Source organism: Mus pahari, chromosome 3, assembly GCF_900095145.1.
Source record: "Mus pahari chromosome 3, PAHARI_EIJ_v1.1, whole genome shotgun sequence".
Taxonomy (NCBI): domain Eukaryota; kingdom Metazoa; phylum Chordata; class Mammalia; order Rodentia; family Muridae; genus Mus; species Mus pahari.
In genome coordinates, this window is record NC_034592.1 from 92895838 (window position 1) to 92912995 (window position 17158).

A 17158-nucleotide genomic window follows, 5' to 3' on the forward strand; every position below is an offset into this window, starting at 1 on the left:
CATACTGTGAAAACACCTGGGCTGCAGGATGCCCTGGGTGTAAAATGCCTGGGCTGCAGGATGCCCTATGTAAGAAGCCTGGGCTTTCTCAACCAGGTCCCTGACACCCAGTATAGGGGAATGCCAGGTCCAGGAAGCAGGAGTGGGTGGATTGGTGAGCAGAGGGAGGGAGGATGGGATAGGGGGTTTTCAGAGGGGAAACCAGGAAAGGGGATAATATTTGATATGTAAATAAAGAAAATATCTAATAAAAAATAATGAAAACAAAAAAAAAGAAAAGAGAAGAGAAAAGAGAAGAGAAGAGAAAAGGAAAGAAAAGGAAAGAAAAGAAAAGAAAAGAAGAAAAGAAGAAAAGAAGAAAAGAAGAAAAGAAGAAAAGAAGAAAAGAAAAGGAAAGAAAAATCTGGGTAACCCATATATTGAACAGTAGTATCTGTGGCCATTATGTGTGAGTGCTAAAGAGTTCTTTCAGCTGTTGCCTTCCAACCATTTGCCATCTATGATTTTCCTGAGGGGTGGGGGCAGAGCTCTTCCTAATTCAGATATCAGAGCAACTTGTACCCTGGCAATCACCTTAGCCTACAATCACCCTGCCAGGTTCTGTGATCATCTAAATAAGTGAATCCAGAGCTAGCCCTATTAGAGCTCAGACTCTTGAAGGGAGAATCAGAATTTGAACCAGAAATTATATTTCACACCGAAAACTGCTTCTCCAGGTTACCCCAAGGCCCATGTTTACTGCGGTTTCTTTTTCCTTCAGCCACAGGAGAACTCATTTCATCCTTTGCTAGAGTTTTGTTTTCTTTCTTCTTATTGCTGCAATATGTTCTTTTCTTCTCGGGTTTGAAAGTGACATCTCCTGCCTTGTCTCCTTGGGGATTTTCTCCCAGCTAGATTTCCCAGAGCCTCTGTCTATTTGCTTTATATTAGTAGAGGCACGATACAGACAGATATCAAGTCAAAGTCACACATGCCTTCCTGTCCTTAGCCTTCTTGAACTATGCCTTTTCCTCTGTTATCTCTGCAATGGAGTCTGGATTAGATGAAAGCCCTAAGTGACTCCCCTAGCTTATAGCCCAGCTAGAATGAATGCTGTGACCAGAGTTTCCACTGAAATCTGACAGTGGTAAGGCCTGCTTCTATCTCTACAGAAAGGGATTCCAAATACTGATTAAGTTACATTTTTATGAGAAGACTGTGATAGCTGGCTACCAGAGAAAACCATGAAAGTAAACAGTCTATGTAGCTACTCAGGAAGAGAAAAACCTTTTGTTACACATAGTTTCTGTTTGTGTGTGTGTTTGTGTGTAATAGTACGAAACTTTAAAAAACAAATGGTGACAGCTATGTTAAGTCCCCTCCAAGCCCCCGTGGCTCTTTACCAACTGTGAGTTTCAATGCACGCCTGGCCAGACAGGTGAAAGGGCCCTCTAGACTCAAGGAAGCAAAACCTTACTAAAATTCTGCAGCTAGCCTGTAGCCAATGGCTTTGTACATTAACGATGAGGACCATTTCTGTCATTGATTCTCTCAATATAAACTGGTTACTTTCCTTGGAAAACTTTTCTTTCAAAAAGATTGTTTTTTTCTGGAAGTTTCTATCTTAAGCCTATGACCAGCAGGATATTCAGTGTTTTTGACTTGATCTGCCTCTCGCAAGCTCAGTTTTGCGTCATTCAGAAAAATCATTCAAATAGCTTTCTCTTCAAAGTGCTTCAGCAACAGTGTTTTTTTTTTTTTTTCCCTCCTCACAAAGAATAAGGTCTGCTCCTATTAGCATAGAATCCGGCTAGTTCTTTTTCCATGGTCAAGGGCAGTTTTATTTTCTACCTGTATCTAGAGGTTCAGAATTTACCAGCTGGAAACATTTTCTCTCAAAACAACAATGTTGAAGTCTACAGGGGTGGAGGTTATAAAGAAATATCTAATGCTTCCTCGGAAAAGCTTATGTTATAACCAGACCTTGGTTCCCCTGTGTGTTCTGTTCTGTCCTGGGATGACAAAGACTCTACAGAAAGGGAAGTTTGCATGATGGGAGGGCTGGAAAGTCATCACCCTCAGGGGAAGGGAGGCCTACAAGTGAAAGGATACAAATCAAAATTCTTTGAACCACTATGTCCAAACCTTGCTTCACAACCCAGAATAAAAATCAACTCTTCTAGAGGAACAGATCAAAAGAGAGCTGGACTTTTCCTGGGCAGGAAACCGGAGGAAGTTTCCTTCCAGTAGCTGTTTTTTAAGGTGGCCACAGTTATATCCAGCTTCCTTTATCTGTGCTTTGTTGAGCACATTTTAAATCTTGACTTGACTGAGACCAATGTGATACAGTCCTGGAGAAACTGCTGAGCCTGAAGTTGGGTGAGAAGCAATCTGACAGGCTGTTGCTACAATGTTTACACTGAAGGAAGTAGCCTCAGGAAGCGAAGTCTCATGTGAGAGTGGAAAAATTATTGCAAGGCTTGAGTATCAGTAGGTAGCAATGCTTGCTATACACACAATAAGACCAGAATTTGGAGCCATAGTGCACATGCGCGCATGTGCATGTGCTTACACACACACACACACACACACACACACACACGCACAAAGAGACAGAAACAGGTAAACAGAGACAGACAGACAGAGACAGGGACAGAGACAGAGACAGATAGACAGAGACAGAGAATAGCAGCACACATCTAAAACAGGAATACCTGGGCTGGGGATAAGGTTCACTGACTGCCAGTCTGTGTCTGAAAAATGGCAAGCCCTGGTGACTGGACAAAATACTGTGATGAGAATAACTAAAGAAAGAAAATATTTGTTTGACTTAATTCATAGGTTTCTGTCCATAATCACCAGTTCATGTTTTCTATGCTGTGATAAAATTGAGTATCGGGGAAGAAAAGTGCATGGACGAACAAAGGTGGCCATGAAGTACAGAGAAGAAAATTGGAACCATGGACCAGGTTAAGAATGATCAAACTATACTGTACAAGACCAGCTTGCTTAGCTAGGGCTCATCTCCTGAAGCTTCCAACATCTCCCCAAATTGTACATGAGCTAAGGAGTAAGTGTTTAATCTATGAGCCTGTGAGAAACATTACATATTCAAGGCATAGCAATCTATGCTTGCATTAACTAGAATTTCACTTCACTTTCACTCTGAACTAGAAATGAGTTACACATAAGCTCATCTCTCTCTTACATGTCTACTTAAGCAAAGCAGCATCTCTCTTTGAAAGCTTCAGAGACTTGTGACTCACGTACTTATTGTTGTGACATTTTTAATCCGTAGGTCTCATCTCTGGGCTCAAAATATCTGCTATAGCTCCATCTACAATAGGCCAGTCCTCTCACATAGAAAAGGAGAGAAATGAATAAAGAGAATGTATCTCTTCCCTTCAGATAAAAATATAAATACCATACGTACAATGTATGCTCTCACTATAATTGAGTTACTGGATCATATCTATCTGCAAGAGAGTCAGGTAAGCATGTTATCAATAGTCTCCAGCTCTATGGAAACTTCTGTTATTATGTAAGATTTCTGGGAGATAATTAATAATCTCCAAAATATGCTTTTACTAGATAAGAAGGAAGGGGCTGGTTGGTTTGGGGAAAGTTATCCACTGCAACATGTTGGTAGAATTTTTGTTATTCTAGAAGTTTTTAAAAACACATAATTATGTTTCACTGAAGAATTCTTAGCTGTGCCAATGCTGATACAAATGAACCTACCTTTATATTGGGGCGGGGCCTAAAGGGGAGGGGCAACGGAGACAAATGGAGAAAAGAAAGAAGAGTGGTCCTCCCTTTCTACATAAGAGTATCTGCATAGTCACTAGCTCCTTTTTTTCTTTCATATTTCTATTGTTTCTTAATTTATACATGAATTTTTTAATTAAAAATCAGAAAATATCATAGATATTAAAATATATTCTTGATCCTGACAGTTGAATAATAACATTACCAAGTGTTATTAAGTCTTAATAGGGGCCATGGACCTTTTCTTTTTCTTTTTAGTGAGAGAATACAATATGACCTCAGGTAGACAGGATCATGACTTGAACCAAGATTTTGAGACAAGCCTAGAAAACAATCATCAAAACCAAAAGCCAAAAGAAAGAATGTATACTGTGTTGAAACTGCCTGTGTTGCTTCCCCCCTTTTGTTCCTGAATCTAACTTCACTGAATCAGTATGTATCAATCAACAGTATGAAAACTTCCTCTAACAAAAATAGTTAGGACAGAAAACGTGGTACTTTTGATATGCCAGTACTCATGTAAAAGTCTTAAAAATACCACCTTATTTAATATCCTTGGTAACCAAAAAGTGGTATTTCATTGTCCCAAAGGCAAAACATTTGAAGGATCAAGAGGTGAAATGGCTTTCCCATAGCCATACTATCAATGGATGCAAAGCAGTTTCTGAATCCAAGGCACACTGTCTATGGATGCTTTATAGGTTTTCAATTTTTAAAAAGTGTGCAGGTGTCCATATATGCCTGGATACCGTGTGGGGGGGGTGATGGTGGTGGTGATGGTGGTGGTGGTGGTTTTAGAAAACCAAAGACAGCATCCAATTCCCTGGGACTGAAGTTGCAAAATAGCTGTGAGCCATCATGTGAGTTCTGGGGATCAAATCCTCCAGAAGAATAGCCAGTACTCTTAACTAACATCCCATCTATCCAGCCCAGCTCATATGTGCTTAAAAATAACTAATAAAGTTTCACTCAAGAAAAAAAATTGTGTTGATACTGTTCCTATTTCATTTTTGTGATATCGTTTATAACACTCTGCAATATGACTTCTGAGTGAAATGTTTTTATAACTATTCTTATTGACAGATATAAAACTAATATTTTTATTTTAGCTGTTACTAAATTATTAAATAATTATAACGAAATATCCCCTGGATTGTTTTTATATGTTTCTAAAACATGTTGTTATTGGGGTTAAAAACATTGGGATGGGTGGGTGGCCCCATCCCTCAACTGGGGGCCATGCCTATCTACTGGAGGTGGTCTCTACAAGTTCTATCTCCCCCTTGCTCTATGCATTTCAGCTAAAATCATCCCTTTTGGGTCCTGGGAGCCTCTCTCTTCCATGGAGTTTGGGGTTCTCCAGAGGCTATCCCCAGGTCCTCATCCCCTACTATTCTATATTTTTATTCAATTCCTGACCCTCTGTACCTCTCTCTTTTCCCCTCTAGTACCTGATCCTGTCCCCCTTTTTTCCCCTCCCCGTCCTGTTCTCTCTCCCTTCCAGGTCTTCCATCCCTCCACCTCCCTAGATAATCCTGTTCTTCCCTCTATGCAGGACTGAAGAATCCACACTTTGGTTTTCCTTTCTCCTAAGTTCCCAATGGTCTGTGGGTTACAGCATGGGTACTGTGAGCTTTGGGGCTAATATACATTTATCAGTGAGTACATACCATGTGTGTTCTTTTGTGTCTGGGTTACCTCATTCAGGATGGTATTTTCAAGTTCCATTCATTTGCCTGTGAATTTCATGAAGTCATTGTTTTTAATAGCTGAGTAGTACTCCATTGTGTAAATGGACCACATTTTCTGTATCCATTCTTCTGTTGAGGGACATCTGGGTTCTTTCCAGCTTCTGGCTATTATAAATACGGCCGCTATGAATATAGTGGAGCATGTATCCTTGTTATATGTTGGAGCATCTTATGGGTATATGCCCAGGAGTGATATAGTTGGCTCCTGAGGTAGAACTATTTCCTATTTTCTCAGGAGCCACCAATCCCATCAATACTGGAGGAGAGTTCCTCTTTTTCCACGTTCTTGCCAGCATTTGCTGTCACCTGATTTTTTTTTTTTTTATCTTAGCCATTCTGATTGGTGTGAGGTGGGATCTCAGGGTTGTTTTGATTTGCATTTTCTTTGTGACTAAGAATCTTGAACATTTCTTTAGGTGCTTTTCTGCCATTCAAGATTCCTCAGTTGAGAATTCTCTCTTTAGCTCTATACCTCATTTTTTAATAGGGTTATTTGGTTCTCTGGAAACTAACTTCTTGAGTTCTTTGTCTATATTGGATATTAGCCCTCTATTAGATGTAGGGTTGGTAAAGATCTTTTCCCAATCTGTTCTATTGACAGTGTCCTTCACCTAACAGAAGCTTTCCAATTTTATGAGGTCGCATTTATCGATTGTTGATCTTAAAGCATGAACCACTGGTGTTTGGTTCAGAAAATTTCCCCTGTGTCAATGTTCGAGGCTCTTCCCCTTTCTCTTCTATTAGATACACTATATCTGGTTTTATGTGGAGGTCCTTGATCTACTTGAACTTGAGCTTTCTACAGTGAGATAAGAATGCATCAATTTGCACTCTTGTAGATGCTGACTGCCAGTTGGACCTGCACCATTTGTTGAAAATGCTAAATTTTTTCCACTGAATGGTTCTAGCTTCTTTGTCAAAGATCACCCAGAAATATTCCTGTCCAAAGGAAAGACAACGACAAAAAAAATGGAGCAAAGACTGAAGGGAGTGCCATTCAGTGACTGCCTAACCTGGGGATCCATCCTGTCTGCAGTCACCAAACCCTTACTGTTACCAAGGGATGCTTGCTGACAGGAACCTTGTGTGGCTCTTCCCTGGGAGTTTCTGCCAGCACCTGACCAATGCAGATGTGGAGGATGCTCACAGCCAGCCATCAGACTAAGCTTGGTTTCCCTGGTGGGTGGGTGGGTGGGTGGGGAAGCTGGCAGAAGGATTGGAGGAGGAAGACAGAGGAAGCAGGACTCCCAGGTGGTCTAACATGTCCAGGATCACAGGTGAGGAGGTCACAACTTCTGCCCCAACACCTGGAGTAACTGGGGTAACTGAAACACTCCTCCCCCAACCCAGGGACACAAGAACCCCTGCCCAGCCAGTGTCACAGTGTCCGGTCTGAACCTGCACCTGGAGCAGACCTGGGGTGCTGGCTCTGCACCCTCTCTTAAAACACCCAGAGGGAGCCCAACTCCCAGGTGCTCTGAAATGCCCAGGATTACAGGATCAAAGGATCACAGGATCCTAGGATCACAGAGGAAGATCCCAGGAGATTGGACTCACCCAGGAACATTGGAGCTCTGACACAATCAATATCACAGTGAGGCAACAATATCTTTCCCAAAACCCAGCAGAACTGGGACCTTCACAGGAACCAGGGAAACACTAACCCCAGCCCAGCCAGAGACACTGGTTCCTTCCAGCTTACACCTGTGCCCTGGGCAAACCCAGGGCTCTGGCTCCCCACCCACTTCTGCAAAACCCAGAGAAAGTTTGACTCCCAGGAGCTCTGACACAACAGGATCTCAGGAGATTGGTCACACCAGGATTTAAGGATCTCAGAGGCAACTTGACTCCCAGGAGCTCTGACACACATAGGATCTCAGGATCACAGGATCACAGAATCACAGGACCAAACCTACAGCTGGACTCTGAGGAGTTCTGGCAAAACCAGGATCACAGGAGGGACAGGCTCCAGTCAGAGACTGCAAGGGCAGGTAGAACTAGAGATAATCAGATGGCAGGAGGTAATCATAAGAATATTAGCAACAGAAACCAAGTCTACTTGGCATCATCAGAACCTAGTTTTCCCACTACAGCAAGTCCTGAATATTCTATCACACTGAAAAAGCAAGATTCAGATTTAAAATCACATTGCATGATGATGATAGAGGAGTTTAAGAAGGACATAAATACTACCCTTAAAGAAATACAGGAGAACATAGGTAAACAGGAAGAAGCTCTTAAAGAGGAAACACAAAAATCTCTTAAAGAATTAGAGAAAAACACAACCAAACTGGTGAAGGAATTGAACAAAGCAGAATCTAAAAAATGGAAGTAGAAACAACAAAGAAATCACAAAAGGATACAACTCTGGAGATAGAAAACCTAGGAAAGAGATCAGTAGTCATAGATGCAAGCATTACCAACAGAATACAAGAGATAGAAGAGAGACTCTCAGGTGCAGAAGATACCATAGAAAACATTGACACAACAGTCAAAAAAAATGCAAAACACAAAAAGTTCCTAACCCAAAACATCCAGGAAATCCAGGACACAGTGAGAAGACCAAACCTAAGGATAATAGGTATAGATCCGAAGAAAGATTTCCAAATTAAAGGGCCAATAAATATCTTCAACACAATTATAGAAGAAAACTTCCCTAACCTAAAGAAGAGATGTCTATGAACATACAAGAAGCCTACAGAACTCCAAATAGACTGGACCATACAGAAATCTCTCCCATCACATAATAATCAAAACACCAAATGAACAAAACAAAGAAAGATATTAAAAGCAGTAAGGAAAAAAGGTCAAGTAACACATAAAGGCAGTTCTATCAGAATTACAGCAGACTTCTCACCAGAGATTATAAAAGCCAGAAGATCCTGGGAAGATGTCATACAGACCCCAAGAAAAAACAAATTCCAGCCCAGGCTACTATACCTAACAAAACTCTCAATTACCATAGATGGAGAAATCAAGATATTCTAGGACAAAAACAAATTTACACAATGTCTTTCAACCAATCTAGCCCTGCAAAGGATAATAGATGGAAAACTCCAACACAAGGCAGAAAACTCTACCCTAGACAAAGCAAGAATATAATCTTCTCTCAACAAACCAAAAAGAAGATAGCCACACAAACATAATTCCACCTCTAACAACAAAATATACAGGAAGCAACAATCACTTTTCCTTAATATCTCAACATCAATGGCCTCAATTTCCCAATAAAAAGACATAGACTAACAGACTGGATTTGTAAACAGGACCCAACATTTTGGTTCATACAGGAAATGTACCTCAGAGACAAAGACAAACACTATCTCTGAGTAAAAGGCTGGAAAAACAATTCCAAGTAAATGGTCCCAAGAAACAAGCTGGAGTAGCCATTCTAATATCAAATAAAATCGACTTTCACCCAGAAGTTATCAAAAAAGATAAGGGAGGACACTTCATACTCATCAAAGGAAAAATCTACCAAGATGAACTCTCAATTCTGAACATCTATGCTCCAAATGCAAGGGCACCTATATTCAAAAAGAAACTTTACTAAAGCTCAAAGCATACATTCCACCTCACACAATAATAGTGGAAGACTTTGACACCCCACTCGGCAATGAACAGTTAATGGAAACAGAAACTAAACTGAGACACAGTGAGACTAGCAGAAATTTTGAACCAAATGGATTTAACAGATAGCTATAGAAATTTTATCCTAAAAGGAAAGGATATGCCTTCTTCTCAGCACCTCATGGTGCCTTCTCCAAAACTGACCACATAATCGGTCACAAAACAGGCCTCAACAGATACAAGAAGATTGAAATAACTCCATGCATCCTATCAGACCACCACAGACTAAGGCTGGACTTCAATAACAACAAAAACAACAGAAAGTCCACATACACATGGAAGTTGAACAATGCTACTCAATGATAACTTGGCCAAGGAAAAAAATAAAGAAATGAAAGACTTTTTAGAATTCAATGAAAATAAAGGCATAATATACCAAAACTTATGGGACACAATATAGGAGGGGAGGGTGATTGCAACCCCATAGGAAGAACAATGTAGACTGGCCAAACCTCCCCACCCCAGTGCTCCCAGGAACTAGACCACCAACCAAAGAATGTACAGGAAGGGATCCATGGCTTCAGATACATATGTAGCAGAGGTTGGCCTTGTCTGACATCAATGAAAGGAGAGACCCCGTGTTCCTCTGGAGCTTTGATGCCCCAGCATAGAGGATGCTGGAGCTGTGGAGCCAGAGTGGGTAGTTGGGTGGGGCAGCACCCTCATAGAGGCAAAGGGGAGGGGGGTGAATGGAATGGGAGGGTTGTGGCGGGGTTACAATGAAGGGGTTTATCATTTGAAATGTAAACCAATGGGATGATTAATAAAAATATAGTAAAAAACTTGGTATCTAATAAAATAATGTTATATAAATATTTTGTGTCCTCTTACTTTTATAAAAACCTATTTAGTTTACTTTGTGCTGCCCAAACATTCATGGGTATGAGGCCATCCATTGAGTACACTCAACTTACCCGTCAAGACAACCAACTCTACCTCCCTCAGAAGTCTTCAGTTATCCATGACTCCTCAGTTAGGGGTGGTGGCTTGTGAACTCCTTCCCCTTCTATGCTACAAGGTTGACTGGCTTTATCTTGCACAGATCTTGAGTAATCAACCACAGCTTCAGTAGGTTCATGAGTATAGTGGTCCTGCATCGTCCAGAAAATACTGTTTCTATCTGATCGTCCCTGACATCTATTTCTTAAAATCTTTCTGCCCCCTCTTTCACGATGTTCCCTAAGTCTTGGAAGAGGGTTGGTGATATAGATGCATGATTTATGACTGAATGTTCATTGACATTTATTCTCTCCATTTAGACCCGATGTGAGTTTGTTTTTTTTTGTTTTTTGTTTTTTTTTTTAAACACTCAGTGCACAAACTTCTCTGGTAATGCCTGAGGAATGCACTAATACATGTGTAGAGAGATGCAAATTTAGAGGGCAATTTTGTACTATGTCCACTTGGCAGAATAATAGTAATAAATTCTCTCTATGGGGCTGTGACCTCTGTGACAATGGGTTCTTGGCTTGGTGTACAGTGCCAAGCATGTGTTTCCTCCTGTAGACAGCCTTAAATATAATCAGAAAGCAGCTGATTGCCTTCTTAATGTTGGAGATGCTCTTGTATTCATGGACTTTTCTGGTCATTATCATAGTTTACAGTGTTCAGATAAGACTATTGACAATTCCCCTCATGCCAGCAACCTACATAGCACTTTATATAAATATTTCCAAAATAAGATTTGGTCAGTGTTAGAGATCTTCAAATATATGTGCTACAAGAAATTTCCTTGAAAATATTTTTTTCATTTTTCTAAAATGAAAGTCAAACATATGGACTGAAAAATATCACCCCTAGAAAACAAACACTTTAAGTATCTTTTCTAGAAGATACAGCCAAATCCAAAGTGGTAGATTTTTTTCTTTTTATTATTCAGCTAAATATTAAGTACTGAAAGCTGTTTCAACAGTGTGTGTAAGTGCACACAAGGCAAGAAAGAGGAAGTCTAGAGTGTGATACTACCAAAACATGATATATATGCCTTCAGTAAAACCCAGTAACATGAACAATTAGCATGCATTAATAATTATAATTTAAATGATACTATAAAATGATATATTATTTCTAATTTCTTATTGTACTTTTGTTTTATGTTCAAAGACATCGCTTCCTCTTTCAAATTTTTATTCATTATTTAATAGTGTAGGTTTGGAAACCACTTAATTTAGGACAGCACTTCTAGTTAGCATTAATAGTTATTACATATGAGTAGTTCAATAAAAAAAATGCAAACATCCTCTCTTTGGAGTTTGAAGCATTATTTCACAAAATTAACCATAAAGTGATTAAGTATGTGTTTATCGCATTTGTACAAGTCTTCTGAACAAGTCAGATTATGAGAAAAATTTGCCTTCGGTACCCTTGAGATAGTTACTTGTTGCTGAATGATGTATTTGCTCATCAGTATAGGAAGGGTTTTAGAGTTGAAGAATGGTTCTTCTAATGCTAGGTTTTGTTAACTAAATTCCAAAATATGAGCAATAAAATTTATATTACAAGGAATTTCAAAATGTAAAAATAAACAGTGAGTTAAAGCCCTGGAAAGGTGTGGAAATTATATGCTAACATTGCTGCTTGTATGCACACTCCTAGCATTATACTCCCTTTGCAAATGTCAGCATAACCAGAGATATTTGTAAAGAACCAAAATAATCCTCCCTTGTACCTGGAAACCCACTCCAGAGGTACATAGTGAAATCTGAATGCTTTGTCAAATTGTGTCTGCGTATATTATTAAATAACATCATTTTGCACTGAAAGAGAACTTCTTCATTGGCATATGAATAATCCCCTAGTCTCTTAAGAAGACCCACTATAACTTAAGACAATATTGTACTAAAATTTACTTGATAAACTTGCTAAAATTAAGGGGCCCTGGTATGCATTATTATTCCAAATATGGTATGCTTGTGGCTACACTAGAGGCCTGCATTGTTTGATCTTATAGGGGCATTGGGCTGTGTTTCTTCCCTCCACATGTCTTCATTCAGTCTTCCCTTTGCCAGGTGTTACTCTCACTACGTCAAGGAATTTGTGACTGAAAGAAAGTACTAATGAAACATGAAATTTAATATCCTTATTTTATTAAAGCTTTTTCTACTTTCTGAGAATTTCCTACTTGCATATTGTACTCACATCATTTCTGTGGAAGGACTTTGGAACTTTGGGCTAGAAGATCTATTTGGTGTTAAGAACTCTGTGGGATGTTGTGTAGGAGCTTGGAAGATAATGATGAGAACAGTGCAGAAGATGGAGGCCTGGCTTGTGAAATTTCAGAGGGAAGATTAAAGACTCTTTTCAGGGCCCTTGCTATTTTGATTGTGAAGATTCTGTGGTTCTGGTTAGCTGGGGCTGAAGAATCAGCTGTGATTAACAAGATACCAGATCTACTAAAGTGAAACCTTTGCATTACTGGGACTATTGATGCTGGTTGGCTGGAACTAAGAAATTAGCAGTGATTAAGAAGAGACCAGAATCATTGAGATAACATCTTCTGGAAAGTGTTTTCTGAAAGCACAGAAGCTGTGTTCCAGAGATAGCCAAGGTTGTACATTGTGCTGTGGCTGAACTTAGTAATGTGTAAGAATTAATTGAAGGCATGAAGGGGTCACGCAGAGCAGCTGAGGCTGGGCACTGGGAGAGGCCATGGAAGGTCATTGGTGAAGGTGCAGCCTCAGTTGCAATTGATGGCCCAGGACTGAAGGGTTCATGCAAAGGAGTTGAGGCTTGGCACCATGAATAGCCTATGAGAGGCTATTGTTGGAGCCAAGTTACAGTAGCATTTTGGAGATGCCAGTACCATGAGATGACCACCAAGAACAGCAGCAGCAGTGGAGTACAGGCAGCTGTACTCCACTAGAAGACAACATGTGTGCTGCAAAGAGCATGGCTGGAAAAGTGACCCAAACCCTTGGAGGAGCCCAAAAGATCATGAGTTGAATCCCAGACACTGGATGGTTGGAGATTGATTTTTGCTTTTGATTGTGACTGTGCCCTGATATTTTTCTCTCTTGAAGGAAGAAAGTATTTTAGTGGAGCCCACAGTTAAGAGACTTTGAATTTTAAAAGATATTGGACATTTTAAAGGGACTGAACTTTAATATATAAGACTGTGGGACTTTTAAAATTATTTACATCTTGGGGATAAGAAACTAAGGGTTGAAGCTTACTAGTGATGTGTTTGTGTGTCAAGTTGACAAGGAGTCAATTGTACTGGCTAGTTTTGTGTCAACTTGACACATGCTGGAGTTATCACAGAGAAAGGAGCTTCAGTTGGGGAAATGCCTCCACAAGTTCCAGCTGTAAGGCATTTTCTCAATTAGTGATCAAGGGGGGAGGTCCTCTTTTGGGTGGTGCCATCTCTGGGCTGGAAGTCTTGGGTTCTATAAGAGAGCAAGCTGAGCAAGCCAGGGGAAGCAAGGCAGTAAGTAATATCCCTCCATGGCCTATGCATCAGCTCCTGCTTCCTGACGTCCCTGAGTTCCAGTCTTGACACCCTTTGGTGATTAACAGCAATGTGGAAAATGTAAGCTGAATAAACCCTTTCCTTCCCAACTTGCTTCTTGGTCATGATGTTTGTGCAGGAATAGAAACACTGACTAAGACATACCCTTCGCACTTCCCTCTCCAACTCTTCCCATGACTCCACTTCTCAAAATTCTGACTTTTAAAATTATTGTTTTTAAATTAATATTGCCTACCCAAGTTAGCATGCCAACTGGTGCTGTGATTATGCAGGTCTTGTTTAGGCAATATAATCTTTGAGATGTTTTACTAACTACAGTTCCATGATTTATTTCCTTGAGGCAGATTTCTCACTAAACCTAGAACTTACAGTAACACGTATGAATGCTCTCCTACTGAGGTGGCCTTAAGTCCAAAAGCAGAGATGCTGGCTATCACCAACTTCCTTGTCATGTACAGAAGATACCATCTAGCAGCAGGGTCCCTGATCTTCTGTCTCTAACATTCTTTTCACCCGTCTCTTCTCTGATGTTTCCTGAACCTTAGGTATAGGGGTTGCAGTACAGTTGTATATTGATTGGGACTGGATGCCCTGTGTTCTGTTGTTCTCTGCATTTTGACCAGTTGTGGTTTTCTGTCGTTGTCTCCATCCATTGTATAAAGAAGCCCACTGACAAGGAATAATGTCTGTATTTATCTATGGGTATAAGGTTATTATGGTATAATTATTGAGAGTAGATGTAGAAAGTATTCTAGGTTAAGAAAGTAACAACAGTAGGTTCTTCTCTAGAGTCAATGATCTTACTAGCCATGGGTAGTACCAAGTATAAATCCCCTCCTATTGAGCTGGCCTTAAGTCTAATCGCATAGCTGTTGGTTATCTCCGAGTTATAAGAGCTTCGACTGCACTATTTGTAATATCTTGGCTAACTAATCTTGTTGTAGACCATAGAAGTCACAGCTGGGTAGGACTGTTGATTGTCTTTCTCTCAAGATAACTTACATAACCACTTTCAGATACTATGAGAGCCAGTCCTCAGGAAGGATATTCTAGATTAATTGCAATTCAATTCCTTCAGATTCTTTGTTAGTGTCTTTATCTTGTGGATTAAAAAATTAAGATGAAGGAAAGTTAAGGGTTAAGTCTGGAATTTCCAGTGCCTGTGAGATACAAGGGCAGGACTGAGAAACAAGGCATTTGAGGCACAGCAGTATTATGATGTTTCAAAATATTAGGACAAAAACACTAAGGCTTATCCAAAGGAATTTTCTTTGGGTGGTTTTTTTGGTGGGTCCAGGGATATAGATGCATATATGTGTGAGGGTATATATTAGAGGTCAGCAGAGAGTGTTGAGTGTCTCATACTCTATTGCTCTCTGATTTACCTCCTTGAGTCAGGTCTGTCACCAATCCTAGAATTTATCATCTCATCTAGAATGGCTGCCCATCAAGCCCCATGGATGTGCTTGCCTCCTTCCTTCTTCCCCAGCATTGAGTTTAAAGGATAGAGCACAGATACACACACAGTTTTGGATTCATGTGCTGGGGATGGAACTCTGATCCTCATGCTTGTATACCAAATGGTCTCACCTACAGAGCCACAGGGCAGAAGAACCTCTTACTGGATTTTGATTGACTCAGAATGGTGAAACACTGCTATCTGAATTTTGAAGGAAAATTCATATTCCTTCAAGTCACAGCTAAAATGTCACCCTTCTTAGCATCCTTAGGTCCTTCCACTAAGATGACTCCATTACCTTAATTACTACCTCCATCATACTGTACCTAAAAATGTATTTACTTGCCCATTACTCTTCTCTGGCTCCCAAAATCAAAACAATCAATTTTCTAATGTATCTTTGTCACTACTTTTTTTTTTCAGAGAAGATGCTGTGTAGCTGAGTGTGTGCAACCAATTTCCCACCACCAAAAGAAGAAAAGTTGGCAATGCAGCCACAGAATGTTCTGTGAAGACTACTGAACAGGGCTTTCTGACATAGGACAAAGACCTAATGGGATGTGAGCAGCTGAGAGAATGTGATAAAGCAAGACCCAAACTCTGGAAGAGTATTGCATATGCAGGCAATAACATTTGACGCTAGAGGCTGGTGAGCTGAGATCTTGAGTCGGCCCATGGAGGTGGTATGCAACTCAATCTTTGCTTAGACTGAGATTTTTAAATGTCTCTGCAAAACCCAACACTATTCTTAAAACTTTTTATTGCACCCTGTGGATTCCCTCCTCCTCTATCACCCCACCTTTTGTCAAAATCACAGAAGCTACTAGAAGTTGCTAGATGAAGTTTAATTGGCCACCATGATCTCAGTTGTAATATACCTTCTCTATTGTGCTTCTCCGTAGTAACTTCTACAACTAGCTGGTGATGTCAGTATTAGAAAAATGTCTCTAGCGGGATTCTTTTTTTATTGGTTATTTTATTTATTTACATTTCAAATGTGATTCTCCTTCGTATTTTCTCCTCTGCAAACTCCCTACCCCATTACACACACACACCCCACTACTTTGAGAGGGCTCCCTACCTACCCACTTCCTGCCTCACCAGCATTCTCTTATGCTGGAGCATCAAGCCTTCACAGACCAAGGGCCTCTACTTCCATTGATTCCAGATAAGGCCGTCCTCTGCTACATATGGAGTTGAAGCCTTGGGTCCCTCTATGTGTATTTTTTGGCTGGCGTTTTAGTCCCTGGGAGCTCTGGGGGTCTGGTTGATTGATGTTGTGCTTTATTTTTTTTTATATTTTAAGAGATATTTTCTTCATTTATATTTCAAATGCTATCCCGAAAGTCCCCTATACCCTCCCCCCGACCCTGCTCGCCTGCACACACACACCCACTTCTCGTCCCTGGTGTTCCCCTGTATGGAGCATATAAACTGTGCAAGACCAAGGGGCCTCTCTTCCCAACGATGGCTGACTAGGCCATCTTCTGCTATATATGCAGCTAGAGACATGAGCTCTGCAGCTACCGGTTAGTTCATATGGTTGTTGTTCCACCTATAGGGTTGCAGACCCCTTAAGCTCCTTGGGTACTTTTTCTAGCTCCTCCACTGGGGTCTCTGTGTTGTATCCTGTAGATGAGTGTGGGCATCCACTTATATATTTGTCAGGCACTGGCATAGCCTCACAAGAGATAGCTATATCAGTGTCCTTTCAGAAAGTTCTTGCTGGCACATGCAAATGCTGTCTGCATTTGGTGGCTGATTATGAAATTGACCCCTGGGTGGGGCAGTCTCTGGATGGTCCATCCTTTCATCTTAGCTCCAAACTTTGTCTCTGCAACTTCTTTCATGGCTATTTTATTCCCTATTTTAGGGAGGAATGAAGTATCCATTTGTTGGTCTTCCTTATTCTTGATTTTCTTGTGTTTTGGAGATTGTATCTTGGGTATTCTAGGTTTCTGGGCTAATATCCGCTTATCAGTGAGTGCATATCACGTGAGATTTTTAAGATTGGGTTACCTCACTCAGGACGATATCCTCCAGATACATCCATTTGCCCAAAAATTTCATAAATTCATTGTTTTTAATAGCTGAGTAGTACTC